Source organism: Corapipo altera, unplaced genomic scaffold (genome assembly GCF_003945725.1).
Source record: "Corapipo altera isolate COAL_440 unplaced genomic scaffold, ASM394572v1 343, whole genome shotgun sequence".
Lineage (NCBI taxonomy): Eukaryota > Metazoa > Chordata > Aves > Passeriformes > Pipridae > Corapipo > Corapipo altera.
Genome location: NW_020884913.1, coordinates 3,102,499 through 3,120,076, shown reverse-complemented (window position 1 = coordinate 3,120,076; position 17,578 = coordinate 3,102,499). Strand labels below are relative to the sequence as shown.

General features: G+C 47.1%; 1 protein-coding gene across 1 annotated transcript in view; it reads right to left on the bottom strand.

The window, feature by feature from the left end:
• Positions 1–5,451: 5,451 nt before the first annotated feature.
• COPRS (coordinator of PRMT5 and differentiation stimulator) overlaps positions 5,452–17,578 on the bottom strand; it is a 137,906-nt gene continuing 125,779 nt past the window's right edge. The window contains exon 5 of the mRNA XM_027654492.1: positions 5,452–5,551. The gene's annotated coding sequence lies outside the window, so the exon portion shown is untranslated. The remainder of the gene's footprint in view (positions 5,552–17,578) is intronic.

The following is a 17,578-nucleotide window of genomic DNA, read 5'->3' as shown; positions in this document are numbered from 1 at the left end:
CCAGCCCCGTGCTGACACCACTGGTTTGCACATTAAGGGTCTCTTTTCCTGCACAGAGACAATACAAGGCATTGCTGTAAGAACAACCTGAAAAAGACACAAACGAGGAGCTTCTGGGAATTCCTCAGGTTTTTCCAGCTGCAGAGGAGGGTGAAAACTGTCAGCTACAAAAATATTATAGTTTATGCTGTTAAACAAATCATCATTTGTCAACAGGTAGCTGAATTATGTCCAATTCCGCTGGCAGAGGCAGAACTGATTTTGTTCCCAATGCTATTGTATAGTTAACAGCTGGCAGCAAACTGGCAGTGAAGGCTGTGCTGGGCTGATAAATAACCCAACAAGCCTCACAGCAGAAGTATCTCATGGAGCGACTGCAGCTCACGCTGGAATGTGTTGAACAAACGCTTGTTAACAATCTATGCACAGGCGGGGAACTGCTTGATGAAAAGGTACTAGAAAAATGTTATTTAAGACACAGATTTCCTAGGGGTAGCAAAAGAACAAACCAGGTTTTAGGCCTAAGAACACCAAACACAGCAGCAAAGCAGCAAATGTTAGCATTTCTCGCTCGCTGAAACAGAGAGTCTGGTAATAATGAGTGAAACGTCCCAACCAGTTTGAAGATATCAAAGGCAAGCCAGGAAACCAACAGAGAGAAATATTTCTGTATTTGTTTCACAGCCCCCAAATTCTGCTGGACAATTTTCCACTCTTCCAGATGTTTTCTGAGAGAGACATGCTCTGATTTCAAATGCTGTGTTGCTTCTGGGCTGATGAGGGCACACTGTGCCACCTGGGACAAGGCAAGGAGACAGTGGAAATGCCCCAGCTGGAGCCCCTCTTTTTGTTCTTAACACTGCCCTGGTTTTGTCTCTGCTCTGGTTTTGTCTCTGCTTTGCAGACATTTTATTTTTACCATGGGTAAGAGCAGGAATGTGTGTGTCTCTGTGAGAGAACGAGCACGGGGCTGCAAGCTTCATCTCAGTGCAAATAATATTTTGGCAAGAAACCTGCAGGAGATTAAATTAGGGGCCTAACGACTGAATATTAAACATTTCAAACTTCGAGTTCCTTTAAATAAGCAGCTACAAAACAAGGAAGAGTCTGACAAAATTAGCAGGTCCAAAGCACTAAAGGAATCCACTAAGGATCACTTGTTTACTAATGCAAATTTAAATGGACCTTTTTCATTATTTTTATTAGTAGCTGTGTATGTCAACATGCTATTTCCTCAATGCATTTTGAGTCCAGATTAGCTAAAGTTTTAGGTGTTGGCAGACTTGCTACAATGGAAGGGAAATGCCAATGGAATAACTTTAAACATGATCCAATCCCTGATGATTCACTGGATGTGTTAAAATTTCCTTTGAGACCATGTAAGTAATGCAGGGACTGGAGTGCAGAGTGCCTGTGACTCAGCTCTCTGCGAGGCAGCGGGAGGATGTCAGAATTACTCACTGGGACAGGAGGAATCTCATTTATCTATTTATAGGCAAGGCTGAGATGAGCTTGTACCATTAAAGAGCTGAGTTTGCCAGTTCTCATAGGGGAGAAGGAAGGAAGGACCTCGCTTTAGCTGTTGAAATAAAAGCCTCTTTTTTTTCCCCCATTTCCAGAGCTGATGACTGGCCAGTTACGTTTTCCCTGCTTGCACAGGCAGTGCAGGGCTCCTCCTCCTTGTTAGAGGCCAGTGCCCACTTTGCCAAAATCCTGTCTGCTGCACGTTTCTAGGAACACAGGGCTCTGGATTACTGATGCAGTCTCCCACTATCACAACCAATTACATCACATCATGCTTTTTGGCAGGCTATTCCAACACTTCATTTTAAATTTTCAGCCTTAATATCATTTGTTCTTGTGCCAGCATCGTAATTTGGTTTAAACAATTCTCTTTTTCCTCTGATCTTCACCTATCAGATGTATTTACTGAAAACAATCCTATCTGCTCTAGTCTTTGTTTTGAGAAGCTAAACAAATGAAGCTCTTCTAGTCTCCTCTTGTTCTAAACCCTCTGATCATCCTCAGTGCCCTTCTCTGTACCTGCTAATCTTCCTTGAACATGAGTGAACCTGTATCTTCTAGGACTGTGTTTGCCTTTCCATATCAGATCGGTGGCTCACACTTATCCCTCAGAGCAAGTAATTCTCTGTATGTTTTTTTTTCCACCACCCTGCTTTTGTCATTCTCAAGTGAGTAACATGATATTCTAGTTATTAATTTTTAACTGCAGGTCTTTATGCTTTGTCTAATCTATCTCAAATTCTGTCATTCAGTTGATGTTCTGATCCCTCTCTGTATCAGCAAAGCCTGTGTCGTCAGCAAATTTCTTTTTGACGTTCCTACAGCTGTGCCAGAGCCATTAACAGAACAAGTAAGACCTGCTCAAGACTGACCCTTGAAGAATTCCACTTTCTAACTGCCTCTGTCCTGCATTTCTCCTTCCCACAGAGCTCCCTGTCCTTTACCCCAGCAGTTCTGCATTTGCCATCCACACTAATCCCCATCTTCTCAACTTCAACTAGTAATTTCCCATGTGGTGTAATATCAGATTCTTGACTCAAGTCTGGATAGAGTAAAATCACCTGTATTTCATTTGTCTAGGAAAAAAAATCAGTCATCAAAGAGAAATATGAGGTTAAGCTGAGCTCCTTTAATGTGCCAGTTCTTTCCCAAATCCTGGGGTGGAAATCTGCCAGTGCACCTTGATCTGAGCACATGGAATTCTTTAAGCTTTTCCTTCCGTCTTACATGTGATAATTTTCATTCCCTTTAAGTATGTGCCTACTAGAAATCCTGTCTTTGCCCTGCTGTTCAATATGATCATCTCTACTGAAAATGCAGGCAAAGTGGTTTCAGTTCATTTTGGACCTGGTCTAATCTCAACCCCATTCTCACTACATAATGACCACATTTCTCCTCTTTTCCTCTTCTGTATTTATCGAGCTGAAACCTTCTGCCATCTGTTTCATTTCCTCTTCAAAGTCTGATTCACAACTTCATTACTGACATTTCTCATTCTACCCCTACATTTTCTGACCTCAGCAAATTAAAACGGGATGACTGAGGCAAACAGTGCCTCCAGTCTCGCCCCACCGCTCTGCTCCAGTGCCACCCTCGTGGCAAAGATGACAGAGCAGCTCCTAAAGCAGGTGGGGAACTGCAGGGCTGAGCACTTCACCGGCACAGCGGCTCTTCAGGACCTGCTGCACGAGCAGTTCCGTCAGTTCAGTCAGCCCTGGGAGGGTGATGGGCAGGGGCAGGGGGTCCTCCCCTGCAGTGCTCCCCTCCAGATGTCTGGTCTCATCCCTGGCTGCACGTGAACTGAACAGCCCATTGCTGCCCACACCTTCTACCCAGCCCTTGCCTGCGCTCAGCTGACTCCGCGTGTGTTTGGGGCTGCTTATTTATCCCACTGGTTTCAGAGTGTTTCCCTTCAGGGTTCGTCCTCCTGCATGTTCCAACCAGTTTTGGAATCCAGTTTCCATCACATTCAACTCCTCAGCTCCTCAGTGCCGTTGGTTCCACTCATTAGTTCCCTTAATTTCTCAACATTTGTCCTTTTTGAGATGAATGTTTGGTGTGTGACTACAGACAGTGCTGGAGATTCAGCCCTAATGAGGTACCTTTAAAAGCTCCTCTTTCTTAACCAGGGTCTTCAGAGGCTCTGGATGACTCAGAGCTCAGCACTTTAGAGACTGAAAGAACTTCACTTGCCTTTCTTGTGTGTGTGAGGCACTGTAACCCTTCTCAGGATTAACTAGATTTTCATTGAAGGACAACTGAGACATAAAGAGCCTAAAGATAACACTTCAGAAGATACTCCACTGTATGAGCTAAGTGCACGGAGGTGAAGTACAAAGCTTCCTAACCCCACTGAGATCACTGCAGCAGTCAAACCTTGCTCACCTGAATGCCAGGTGCCTGTGCCAAGCTATTTGCTTTGAATTTTGTCTAGTTTCTTCAAGAAAGCAAAGCACAATCCAGGCTGTGGATTGACCTGTCGCAGACACGCTTAGGGCGGGCTTAGCTGAGACTGGCCATACAGGTCAGTGTTAGAAAAGAGGAGCCAAGCCCTCAGAACACTTCACAGAAACGTACTTGTCACCTGAGCACCTTTAAAAATCACTGTCAGGTAGGTTACCTGTACTCAGAGTGGGATTTGAAGCTCAGCAGTTGGTCACCCACCCACTGACTTTCCCTGCTCCCTTGAGACTCGCTCTGGGATCCTGCCCATGGACACATCCTTGTTTCACCTGCTTTCTGAGCTGCAGGACAGCAGCAGCACAGTGTGAGTGACACCACCACAGCACTGAGGCCATGCTGCCATCCTGCAGAGATGGAAGCTCTTCCACTGGCAAACTGGTGCATGTTCAAGCCCCACAGAAAGAGATGAAATGACAGAGAAAAGCAAATTTTTCTCCTTTCCATGAATACACTGGAAAATACTCTGCAGTTGAAGAAAAATATGCCCCTCTCCCAGAGCACATCTGCTTTGACTGCCCATTGCTCTGCTGGGCACCTACTGACCTTGGCGGGGTCACAGGACTCGTGTTTGTCTAAAAAAGTAACCTCCTTGTGAACAGGCTCTTTGCTTTGGGAAACACAAAGCAGTCTTGTCTTCCAAGTGTCCAAGCCTTCTTTTCACGTCTGTTTAGTCCTTCAGTAGCATTTATTTTTGGCCTTGAGAGAAAAACACAACTCCACATTAAAGGGGTGGTGTCCAGTTAAACCCACAGGCTGCACCAACCCTTTGCTCCCCCTTTGCAGGGGAAGGCAGTAGAGGAGCCCAACAAAGAACAGGAGAAAACTCTATTGCCTGTTGGGCACAAAGCTGCTTTTGCTTTCGAGTGAAAAGGAGCAGAGCATCCTCAGAAGCACAGAAAAACTGGCCAAACAGGCCAGAGCCTGGATGCCTGAGGCTTTTTAGTAATAGTAATAACAAGTCCAGGGGCCACATTTCCATTTGTCCTGGAAAGCCTTTCCAGCTAGGATCGCTCAGGGCGGGGAGACACCGATGTTCCACAGTGTTGTTCTCAGTTTGTGGTGGGTCTGACTCCGGCAATCCCAGACTTTAGCACATCACCTATCGGGGACACCAAATCAGAAACACAGCCGTCTGTGCCGGTCCCACAGTGAGCACAGCCCTGCCAGCACTGCAGGACAAGGCTGTTGGTGCTGTGTGTGGGAGCTGAGGAGGGGCTGCAGGTCACCTCTGCCTCCTGAGACCAGGCCAGCTGCACACACACGTCCTGCTCAAGGCCAGTGCTGAGCCACAGTGCTCAGTGGGTTGTGCTCACCTGTTTGCAGAGCAGGGGTGTTCACACAGCCCGTGCCAGCTCTGTGCCCCTCAGCTCCAGCAGAGACCTGTGACTGTGTGTGGCCCGAGGCAGCTGCACAAGGGCCGTCTAAGGGCCCACAAAGCTGAAGCCTGAGGCACGAAGTTCAAGGCAGAGGTCCTGTACGGGCACTGTGTGTGGTCAAGACCTGCATTCCTTTGGGGAGAGGCAGAGGAGGAGCAGGACTGCATCAGGAGCTCTTTGGGCTGGATCTGCAAGAGGAAATAAGCTCAATTTGGCCACAACTATGTTTCGGGCCACCCGTCAGCATCCAGCATCCCAAGTCAGGGAGCTGTGCTCCCTCCTATAGGACTGACTGAGCTGGGCCCCTGAAAACAGTCATGAGAGCACCCTGCTCTCGAGACCTACGGGCCAGAGACCACAGCCCTGCCCACTGAAACCAGGGGGACACTGCCACAGGCCTGACTCACCCTCCTCCTGCAGCAATCCCTGATCTTGTAGGTCCACTGAATTCAGTGAAATTAGAGCCCTGGATGTCCATGAAGGCATGGCTGGGCCCAAGGAAACGGAGGCAGCAACTCCTGGACACGATGGAAGCTGAAATCCCAGGAAAGCCTGTGTCTGCCTGACGCTGAGCGAGTTAGCGGAATATTAACAACGCCTCACTCAGAGTAAGTGCTTCTGGATGCCTGGCTGACTTTGGCAAGGGGCACTTTGAGAAGGATAAAACTGCATTTTCATTGCTGAGAATCTTCCTCCAGTAATAAGATGTGCCCCGTGGGATGCTGGTAAGATACTGGTATTGTCTGCAGAGTAGCTGGGGGCAAAGGGCTGACAGTGCTCAACCCTACACACGGAACACCCCTCAGTGTCACCATCCAGACCCAGGATTTACAAGCACACAGGTAGGCTGTCCAGCTGTCCTCCAGTTGCTCTGGGAATTTAGAAAAAAAAAAACCAACCCAAAGCCCTAAGTAATTTTGTATTCTTTCCTTTGCATATAAAGCGTCATTAAAATAATTAGAAAAACAGATGCATTGTATCAGTAACTGACAAATTAAGAATTCAGTCATGGTTGTTCAGGAACCCACTGCCTCCTTGCAATACCAATAATGATTATTTATAGCCTGCTCTGCAAGGAAAGTAGTCCAGAAAAATAGAACTATTATAATGTGAAGCAGTCATCCCCAGAGAGGATTCTAGTGCAAGACGTAGTCGAGATCTCACACCATTTTCTTGTCTCAAGTTATAAACTTTATTGTAAGCACTGTTTGTGTATTTTGTACAGAACGTCCCGGTTCCTCTATAACAAGTATCCATTTTATTCCTGCTGAATTTCATTGAACTTGCCCCTGATTTATAAGAGGCAGATCCATATTAGTGCTTTATAGAGTGATCTCTTAGCTGCCTATTCACAAGGCTGTGCAGCCTGGCAGAAGAATGAGCGGAGGGAATGAGCTGGGTGGCAGACGAGCTATTAGTCTGATGATATCACCATAGCATCTGGAGCAGTTACACGCAGCACTAACACAGGGAATGAGAAATTCTCTGCTCTTGAAAAGAGCTAACAAAGAAAACACACAGAGGGTGGGAGCTGTGGAAGAGCCACAGAACACAGAAGGAGCTGTACAATGTCACATCGCGGGAACTGAGAGAGGCAGGAGCAGAATCCTCGTCTCAGCTCTCTCCAGCTTCATGCTGCCTTTGCTCCTTTCTGGTTCTGCATGTGGATGTGACAGATCTTTAACTGGATGTTCAATCCAGAAAAAGGAAATAAATTTTTTTCTCATTTGTCAAGAGAACCAGCTTTCTGCTAATTTTGCAAACAAATCCCTTCCCGTGATTAATACCTGTCTCCTGTGCTCAAGACATCAGTCTCTGCTAATAAAGCAAAGTTCTCTTCTCAGAAAACGGTTCCCATTTTTTCTGCTAACATTCCTCCTCACAGTTGCCCTTGTTTAGCCCTATGATAATTTTATGATGCACTCCCAACATAACTCACAGTGCTTCCTATTATTGTGTGCCACAAGTGTTTACAGAGCCATTTTTGTGGCAGATACCAGGCCTTAGACATTCCACATTTCCTGTTTCACTGGAGCCAATCACTCACTGTTCAGTGCTGGGATGCAAGTCCCTAATTAATTTATACACAACGAAGCACTTCAGTCATTGCAATGAAAGTGTAGTGGAGAGCAGCCCATTAGCAAAAATTGGCTATCAAGCATGGACAAATTATTTCCTTTTCATGTTTCCATCAATATTAAGATTGATTAATCATCTTTCAAAAAACCCTTCCCCCAGTGCCAAACTGCCTTTATACTTTTCCACTAGTGCTGCATGGGACACCTGGGCCAGTCTGGCTTCCTCTCACAGCAAGGAAACCTCTCTGATGTGCTGAGAAGAACTGGGTTTTCACCACCACAGGGGACTTCACAACTGGTCCAACCCCACTGACATTCTCTTTATAGACTCAGAATATAATAGCCTGGTTTTAACAAAAAGAAATCAAGATTAAACTCAATATATTCTGAAGGAGTGAAAATTCCTAGCAACAGCTGAAAGGGAAGTGGAATCTATAAATGCCTCTTTCATCTTTATCAAATTACTATTCAGTGCAGTTACATTTATTAATAACATCATTCCTTAAACCACATTGTAAAAATCCATTAGCAAGAAATGCTTTAAAATGTTCAACAGGCTGTAACAGATGATTTATCAAAAGCTGAAACAAATACTGTGAGCAGAGTGGGCATTTTCATGGGCCACAGAGCTTGGCAGAGGGACATTATGGTATGTTCAGAGATGGACAGTTTGCATGGCATAACTTAACTTTTTAATTCCATCACCTCCATTAGGAAGGGGTAATGCCACCTCACAGTGATCTTAGAGGTTTTTTTTCGTCTCACTTCTGTGTGTTCCCACCCCTGAAAATGCTGGTGGGCATCTCAAAGTCATCACCTGTGATGTCTGCGACACGCTGAGGTACCAGCGTGCTCTGAATCAGGGTTGGAGATTGTGAGAGCAGATCTCTGCTCCCAGAGGAAACACCCTCTGATTGTCCCAAACCCTGACAAGGGGAGCCCTCTAAGGAGCTGTTTAACAGTCCCCAGGAGGGTCTGACCCGGGGCAATCACCACATTGTTTTCCCTTTCAGCATACCCTGCATTGGCCCTGCAAGTTCACATATCCCCTTCATTTCTTTACTTGTTTTTTCAAACACAGTCGGGATGTCCATCACTGCTGAGTAATCGCTGTGGAAGGGCTGGATATTGACCCTGGATCCAGGTGATCCTGTCGGCATCGTCACGCATCAAACTGCCAGGCCTGACTATTGTGCACACCCCACAACACTGAAGGTTTGCCCAGGTCCTGGGGGGATCATTCCAGAAGGACTGTGAGTTCTCTCAGTTGCTTCCAGCTTGCAGCAGAGAACAATAATGGCACAGACAGTCGGCACTGCTCCGCTCATTCCCCAGCCGTGACTGTGGCTATCGCAGCCTCCCGCTGCAGCAGTGTAAGGAGGGTTTTGATGACATTTTCTTTGTTGCTGCAGAAGGCAAAGCCTGAGTCAGGGATTACAGGGAGAGGGGGAAGGGGCAGGAGATGCAGTCACAGCCGGTGAGGGAGTGAAAAGGCAGCTATGGGGTCTTAGTCCTTCTGGTTGCATGCGGGTGGCCGTGGGTGCATTCGGTTTTCGCTCACCTGCTGACAGATCAGGTTCCCTCTCCAGGTTCCATAATTCCCTACATCCATAAAGAGATGCCTGAGGCAGGTCAGATGGTTTCTGAGGCAGATAACACAGTGCAGCCCAACTCCCTCTAGAGTGAGAAGCTCTCTGCACTGGAAGCTGTGTTTAATTCCCCCAGACCAACAGACAGACCTGTGCCACAGACCAGCCTCCCCCTCTCGTGTTCGTCGGTTCCCCCAGGGCCTTCCACTTAGGAGCACAAAACAGTGGCAGAACAAATTCGTGGCAGAATGTATCTTCTGTAATCACACACGAGCCAACTTGTTAGATCATTTTCTGTCCCAGCTGAGATTGCAGGTCCATGATTACTTGTGACTGAGCAGAACTAGAGAACACACAATTACATGGGCCAGAGCACAGACAGCGGCGGCTACAGATGCTGGTGCTTAGCTGGGAAAGTGCAGCACATGGTGGGAGGGAGGGAGGGAAAGGAAGTTGGAAATGAAGTGTACATTCCACCTCATCCCCACTGCAGAGCTTTGGGCTTTCAAGCTTGAATTTCTCAGGTGTAATGACAGATTGTGTGGCCTGAAACACCATAAGCTGTGTCAGTGCTCGAGCCTGGTGGGTTCAGCTTGCCCAGCCAGATGAAAGCAGCCTGGACTAACCCTGGTGAGACAATACTTGGCATCTAGCAGGCAAAATCATTCTTGGCTGTAACATCCCCCTCCTGGTTCATTTTCTGTTTTCTGTTGTTGACCTCCAGTGATGGAGGAAAGGGGCTGGACAGGGAAAGGAAAAAGAGAAGGCAGTGGATGGTGCTGTGAGCAGGAGAGGAGCCTGAAGGAATGGGAAAGAGAGGGAACAGCTGTGGGGCTGGGAGGGAAACAGAGACAGGGGAATGAAAGAGATATGCTTCCCCCTGGGGAGGATGGGCTGAGCCAGTGTGAACAAAAAAGGGCTAAAATGAAAGGGAGGAAACCAGAGAAGAGAAGAAAGATGGAACAAGGGAGATCACAGAGAACAACAGGAAGCAGCGCTAAGAGGACAGAGATGAAGGCTGGGGCTTGTTGGGGAAGAGCAAACAGAGAAAAAAACCTTCAGGAATATTGTGCAAAAGACAGAGGGAATTAGAAAAAAAGCCCGATGAAAATGCCAGCTACCCAGCTGGTGTAAGTGAAACTCCACTTACATCAACACCACACCACTGATCAGCAGCAGAGGAGGAGGTTTGGGGTTGTCTTTTAATTGCATGGAAAGGCTTTCAGCAATGCAGAATATGAACTTCAGCTCCCACTGAAGTCAGAGGGGTTTAGAGGTGCTTACAGCCCCAGGAAAACAAGACCCAGCTTCATAAAGCCTGTGAGACCAAGATGCCACGTTACGACCTTGAGAACAACCAGCCTTTACCTTGTCCGACTTCCACCCCGAGACCCAGGGTGATAACAGCAGCACGTGTGGGAAGGGAGCTCAGGGCAGCCTCAGACCTGCTCCAGGGACACTGCCCAGCTCTGCCCAGCTCTGCCCAGCTCTGCCCTGCACCACAGCAGCTTCTGCTTTGTTCTCCCCGATGAGCAGTGAGGTCCTTCATCCACATGTCTAAGCTTGAGTAGGGGTAAGAGGCATCCTCTTTGCTGGTTGGAGTGAAATGTTTGGCTTATTGGCACGGCTTGTTTAATTTGGCTCTTAGTGCTCAGTCAGTGTTATTAGAGAAAGCAATAAAAACGCATTAAATACAAGGAACTACATTAAAACAACACGGAGTTTGCAATGCAAACCAAAAAAAGCCAGGGGGCTGAGTATGGAGACTGCCATTCCCTCCTTCAATCATCCTCTTCTCCGTGAATATGGAGAGTGTTTGAAGGGGTGGAGGGCCCAGTGGTGACCACAAGTCAGGGAAGTGTCAAATCTGTGTCTGAGGTTGGCTCCTTCCCCAGTGCCAGGGTGGCTGCTGAGGGAAGAAGTGGGGGCAGATATCTCACTCTGGTGCAAAGTGACAATTCAGAAGTACTGAGCTCCCAAAACTGAAGCTCCTGTCAGAGTTTTCCTTCAGTGAAATCTCCCCAGAAGCAACAAATGTTCATCTTCAGCTTCATATCCCTCTCCCATCTATATAAACCATCATTAAAGAGATCTCTGCATCCCACTGTGTTTTCCCTGTCCAGGTTTGCAGATCATGTGCCATCTGTCCCCAGCCCCCTGGATCGCAGCAGGCACAGAGAGAGATGCACAGGGAGCAAACACTGGCAATGGAGATGTCACCACTCCAGTGGCAGCAGCTGGGACTTAGTCAGCCTCTCAGGCTGCCAATACTGACTGGATTGTCACAGATGCTGACATTAATTGGTCATCTTCCAATCCTAATTCACCTCACAGCACACCTTCCTATGCTGCTGTGGCTCATTCAGCGCGTTTCAGCTCTTCCACTGCTTGTTCATGGCTGCTTCTCCTCCACCTCTGCAGTCCTTTGCAAACCTCAAGGCCTGTTTCTCTCCTCAGGGTTTAGTCTCAGGTTAGTCTTAGCCTAACCCCTGGTGTGCCACAGCAGCCCAGCTGGCACCACACAGCCCCTGGGCTCTGCAGTGGCTCTGCCTCACTGCCAGCTCTGCTGGGGAGCAAGACTAGGGATGCCATGCCTAGGGATCACTCCCCATGTCAGTCAGACAACAGTTAAAGCACAGTTCTGACTGTCTTTGCCCCACCACATGCAGCCTGGCTCTGCTTTTAGTGGCGTTGACCAAGAGTTGCTGCCTGCAGCAACATGGAAGATGTCGTCTCCTCTTTCCCTCCAGTAAGTGGCTCTAGAAAGACTTTGAAATGCTGCAAACATGCCCTACACATCCCTGCTGAGCCCCTTCCAGACTGAGTTCTTACACTTGTCATGTTTTTCCATCATTTTCTTTTGACCATATAATAAAGGTCAGATCCCACCAACACCACAGGGAGGGACTGAGAGATGTCAGAAATGACATGTCTGTCACCTCCCCAGGCTGGTGCTCGCTGCTCCAGCCCAGCTTTTGCAGCTCAGTCAGATTTCTTGGTTTCTGTTTGGCCTTGATACAGGACTCCTGAGGCCCTGGGATCTTTAATCTGCCCATTTTATTAACTGATCTGAGGCACAGCTGCATCCTCACATTTCTTGTGCACCATGAAAACCACAACTGCACGTTCTGTTTGGGCAAAGGGCGAAGTGACTGTTCTAAAGCCTGGAATTCCTAAGGAAACAAAGCTTTACATGTGATGTGTGTTTGTGTGTGTGTGAGTAGTTCTTGAATGTGTCAGACAATTTCAACATGGCAGAAGAGAGGATCTCTCAGAGCTCTGAAGCTCCCAGAGGTGCTCTGGAGGTGACAGATGAGGGTACAGACACCATTAGTATTCCCTGAGGAAAAGGCTCCCTGCACATCAGACAGAGGAGACGCCACACGGGTGAACGCTGCTCATTAGACCTGCTGCTCATGAAAACGTTCCTTAACAACCTCAGTGTGCCTGAACGTCTCCTGCCAACCCTGCTGGAGCTGGGCCCTGCACAGTTGTCACATTCACAGCTTTCCTCACTCGCCTGCCCGTCACCCCAAACTCCAGGTGAGGAGGGTGCCTGAGTGCCACTGCAAAATGGGCAATGGAGGGAACAGCAGGAGGATCCAGGCACAAGAGGTGGTGCAGCAGGGCAAGCGCTGTCCCTCAGCACATCCATTGTTCCCGGGTGGAGCAGCTTGGAGAAAGGGGTGTAAATGACAGGAACTGGATCACTGGCTTGGGCAATGTCAGCACGTCCCTTCGAGGGCATTCACTCCCCCTACACCATGAAACGAGCAGTTATTATTTAACAGCAGACCTCACAGGGAGGAATGTTTGTCTGTATTCATGACCTCTAACAAGTGTGGCAATTGTTTACTATACTCTGAGCTACCCAGCAGTAGCTATAATGTAATAATTATAGAGAAACCTTCTTAAAATATATTTTTGACGCATCAGCAAAACTCCAGCTGGCACTGAACATATGAGTTCAGCCCAATCTGAGAATGAGATCGTGCACTACATTTTGTGCAGCTGTGTAAAGCCTCCAGTGGGGAGCTCTGCAGTGATGGAGGGAAGGACAAGAAGCAGCACAGAAAAGCCACAGGTTCCTTTCTCCATGGTCAGTGACAACAGAAAACACCAGACCCATCTTCAAGCTAAATAAACTGAGATTTTGAAAATCAGAACATCAGCATTTTCTAATCTGGGTACTGACTTGTTGGTGTCTGGTTTTAGAGGTTCAGCCTGAGTCCAGGCTTTGCTGGCATTTTTCATGGAGATGATTCATTATTATTATTTTATTTCATCCACATACACTAGAATAGCATCCTGAGCATCCTGCAAGGATCAGCTCTTCCTTGTGCTCAGTGTTAGTGAACTCCAGCTCCTGTTCTTTGAAAAAGGATCTACAAGGGCTTCAGATGCTGCTGCCTTGTAGCAGAACCCCCAAAATGTCACCCTCTTGCCTCTGGCACTCGAATCCCAAGGCTGACCTAACCCCATCATTGCTGTTTCAGCTGAGCAGAGTGTGAAGGGGAATGCTAGGGCACAGGTGTTTGTTTTCTTCTTCCAGTCCTGTTGCAGTGCAGCACATGCCTGGAGACAAGCTGGATTCTTCAGAGATTCTGTGGGACCCTGGTAGCCCCTAAATGCTTCTGTGTCTCAATTTCCTCACCCGCAAAAAAGGCCAAGATGAAAAACCCTCAACTGAGAGCTTTGTTCAGGTTTGGAAAACAATTTTAGCACCTTGAAAGAAGGTTTCTCTGGAAGCCCAAACTGCAATTTATTGCTTCAATTAAAAAAGTGTGTGTTTTACAATCCACAATCTGTTTACACTTCTTATAGCTATCTCTCCAAAAAGAACTAAGCTCTGGTAGCTCATGGATTTGGCACAGCTTGTTGGATAAGCAGGCTCACCAACCCTTCCAGGACACACAGTGCTTCTGTGTAACTTTGCAGGCTGTGTTTGACTTGTCTGAACTTGAACAGTCACCACTGATTGATTGCCTTCTAAAAATACCCTCCCGCCATGGTTCGAAGTCTGGAGAGCTCTTGTTGATTTAGATGGAGACCTTCTTGCTGGTCAGAGGCTCAGACAGACATCTGACACCGGGCTGTGCTCCCTGCTCCCGCCCCGGGAGACCCGGGAGCACCTCCTCATTCCAATCTTGTGTGGGGCATGGCAGTTCATAATCATTCTGTCAACCGAAGATTTCCTTTTATTTCTACAACATCCTTCCTTCTGCGGCATCTACAGAAAGCAGCGCCCTCGCTCCAGCTCCCCTGCTCCGAACGACCCACACTCCTCTGGTCACTCCTTGTAAGCATCACTGTCCCCATCCCCTTCTGAGTTCCACTTTGGATTTATCCTCCCCAAGGATGAATGATGAGAACTGACCATGACTTCTGAGGTGAAAGTTCAGCTGTTCCTTGTGCAGTGGCAGGAGAGCTTCCTCATCTTTCTTGGAAACAGCTTGCCCGATAAACCCGATGATCTCATTTGGCTTTTGTGTTCAGTTTTAAAAGGGGTATAAAGCAGGCTCTCCAGTATTTCACTTCATTTTATTTTAGTGTTTGTTATCTGGAAAGAAGAGGGTAGTTAAACTGCCTTTTTAATTAAATTCCTTTAAATCTTCGAAAACAATAAAGAAAGAAAGATAGCAAACAAAGTCAGACAGAAGAATTACCATGTGTATTACCAGAGATGTTTTTTCCCGTAACACATTTATATATAAATCTCTTTTCCAAAAACTTGCAACATTTCTCAGTTGCTCAGTCTGTCTCCTGGGTAACTTGACACCTCACAAGAGGAGCCTTGTGCCTCTGCTCTTTAGTGGGACATGAGTCTTAGGAACTCTATTGAAATTCTCCTCTAAAGAGAGGGTATTCCTGGTTTCTTGAAGGTGAGAAGAGCTTGTGGTACTGGATCCTTCTCCCTTTGCTTCTCTCCATCTTCACACAGCTTATGAAAATCAAAGGCTCTGAGCAGCAATCGCTTCATTAACCAGTGGTCCCTTTGGGCACACAGACTCTTTCTGTAGGTCTGGGAAAAGCTTCTAAGGATTTACCTGAGCAAAGAGAGAGTCAATGGGCTTGGGTTTGCTGTAAAAAGGTTCAAACCTGCAGTGCCAAATGTTTAGAACTCCATAAATAAAAATAAGGTTGGGAAACAGTGGCTTAGCTAAAATAACCCGACAAGGGTCCTGTGCTGTCAGCACAGCATCTACAGGATGGGATCCCACTGCATATGGGAGAAAGAGGGTCTGTCAGGCTCAGACCCACCATCCAATCAAGTCCATGGTGCAATAGTTCTGACCATGATGAAGACACCTGAGCACAGAGCTCCATCCTGCCCCATCCCATGTCTCAGTGTGGCGGGAGCATTATCCCAAGGGATCAGGGCAGCTGGAAGCACCAGTTTGACCAAACTTGTTGTCTGCCACTGCTCCGGCTGGTGACAAGTAGCACAGAGTGGATGTAAAACACAGTAGATTATTGGCACTTGAGCTCTAAAATCTTTAACTCTTAAAGTCTAAAAATTCATGACATTAGGACTGGAATGTGTTTGCTGTTTTCTCTGGAACTGGGGAATTGGGAAGATGTTGGTGTGCAGGCTGCTCTGAGGGAACCTGTGCAGCCCCAGGCATTGCATTGCTCAGTCAGTACTGCAACACCTCACAGCTCTCTCCAAAACCAGACCTTTGTGGTAGCTGGTGCTACTTTAATGCCCATTCGGCCTTTTTAAAGTACAGGTATCAGAAATGTGACCACTGGGTATTGAGGGCCACTCCACTGGCTACCAAATGGCTCTCCAGCATTGCCTGCTGCTTGCCCTTTAGTAATATCTACTTTATTTTCTCTACAACTTGCTTGATTTCTTTTTTTTTTTCTTAAATAAGGAGACAATGCTTTCTGTGTCTCCTTCCTCAGACACCACTGCTCTCCCAGGGACCTCTCAAACACCAAGGCCAGAAACCAAGTCCAGGAATTGTAGGTTGCAGTTAATCTAAAATTGGTGACTTGTCAATTTTAATAGTTTTAATTTCCCAACTGTCTGCTTGGGTTACACACATGAAACTTTTAAATAATATGCCTTCTCTGTCTCCCCACATAGAAAACCACTGTGTTTCCCTGTTCTCCATAGACTATGTGACCTTTAGCTGCTCTCCCTTGCTTATCAAGTCAAGGAATTCATTCAGCTCCTCAGCAACCCCAACCACTGACTCTCCATTCACATCCCTCTAAAGGCCCCACCAGCTCCTCCATCGGTTCAGAAAGATTTATACTTGTGTGCCCCTTCATATCCTTCCTCCTCAGGCTTTGATTTACCCTCGTGGTTTCCTTATCACTCGATAGCACTTCCTACACGCTTGTCTTTACAGCTTCTTGTTTTCCCTCTTTGAAATCACCAATGAGTTGTGTTTCCTTAATGGCAGTGGGAAGAATTCTCCTGGCAGAGAGGCCTTTGCAAGGAGCTGTGCAAACCTGAGCTCCCGTGGAACACAAATGGCATTTTGCTCCTGACGTTGGCCCTGAGCACAGGAAGGACTTTCAGGCCCTACCAAACCTCCTTACGCAGTTCTCAGCCCCTTGCCTGCTTTTACATTTCCTGTGCATTCACTGAGGGAAAGCTCTGTGCCCTCCACGAGGCAGGAGGAAATATGACCTTTTTCTTCTATTTTCTCAGTGCCCCCTCCACAAAGAGCCACCCCAGCCCAGCACCCCTTTCCCTAGCACAGACAGTGCAGCCACAGCTGCAAAATTCTGCTCTTCAGTTTTTCCCCTCCTGGGTTTTGTTTGATTTGTTACAGAGTTTGTGTTACCCTGTTAAAGAAAGGGGACTAATGGGAAAACACAAGGTCATGCTGGGGAGGACAGTGGCTGGGGCAACCACCACCACTAGGGATTCCTGGAATCACAGGTGCACCAACCTGGAGCAGAATGATGGACCAAAGAGAGCCACAGCCCCCTCAGTGCTCAGCTGCTCGTTGGCCAGACCCGAGGTTTGTGTTCCTCACCTTTGAACTCAGCCTTTGAAGTCACTTCCACATTCGTTCTCCTACTCCTAAATATTCCCCTCTGTAGGGATTAAAGCTGGCAGTAAAACATCTCACAAATGTTTATGATCCCAATTACACCTGTTCCTACAAGGATTTCACAGTCGACTGAGTCGCATTATTCTTCTCATATTTGCCTTTCCTGCCCTGGTATCCAGATTTCCCAAGCACACAAACCCAGCGAGAGTCCTGGCAGGTTACGAGTTCAGAGTATTCCTTAAATTGTTTTAAACTCAAATCCTTACCAAGTGCAGATATGCCAGTCAGGCAGATAATGAGGTATCTTCAGTCAGCTGCAAAAAAAAGCGGGAATGTTTCCTGCAAGCATTGCCTCTGTGAAGGACTGGGATGTGTATGGCCAGGAACTCCACCAACTGTTGTAATTTTTAGATCAATTTTACCCAAATAAAGGCATTCCTGCTTTACACCATACAGCTTTGATCCTTTAAGGGGAATCTCAGCTACCAGCATGAGTTCATACTGATCTGGACACCAATACTCAAACATGCAAG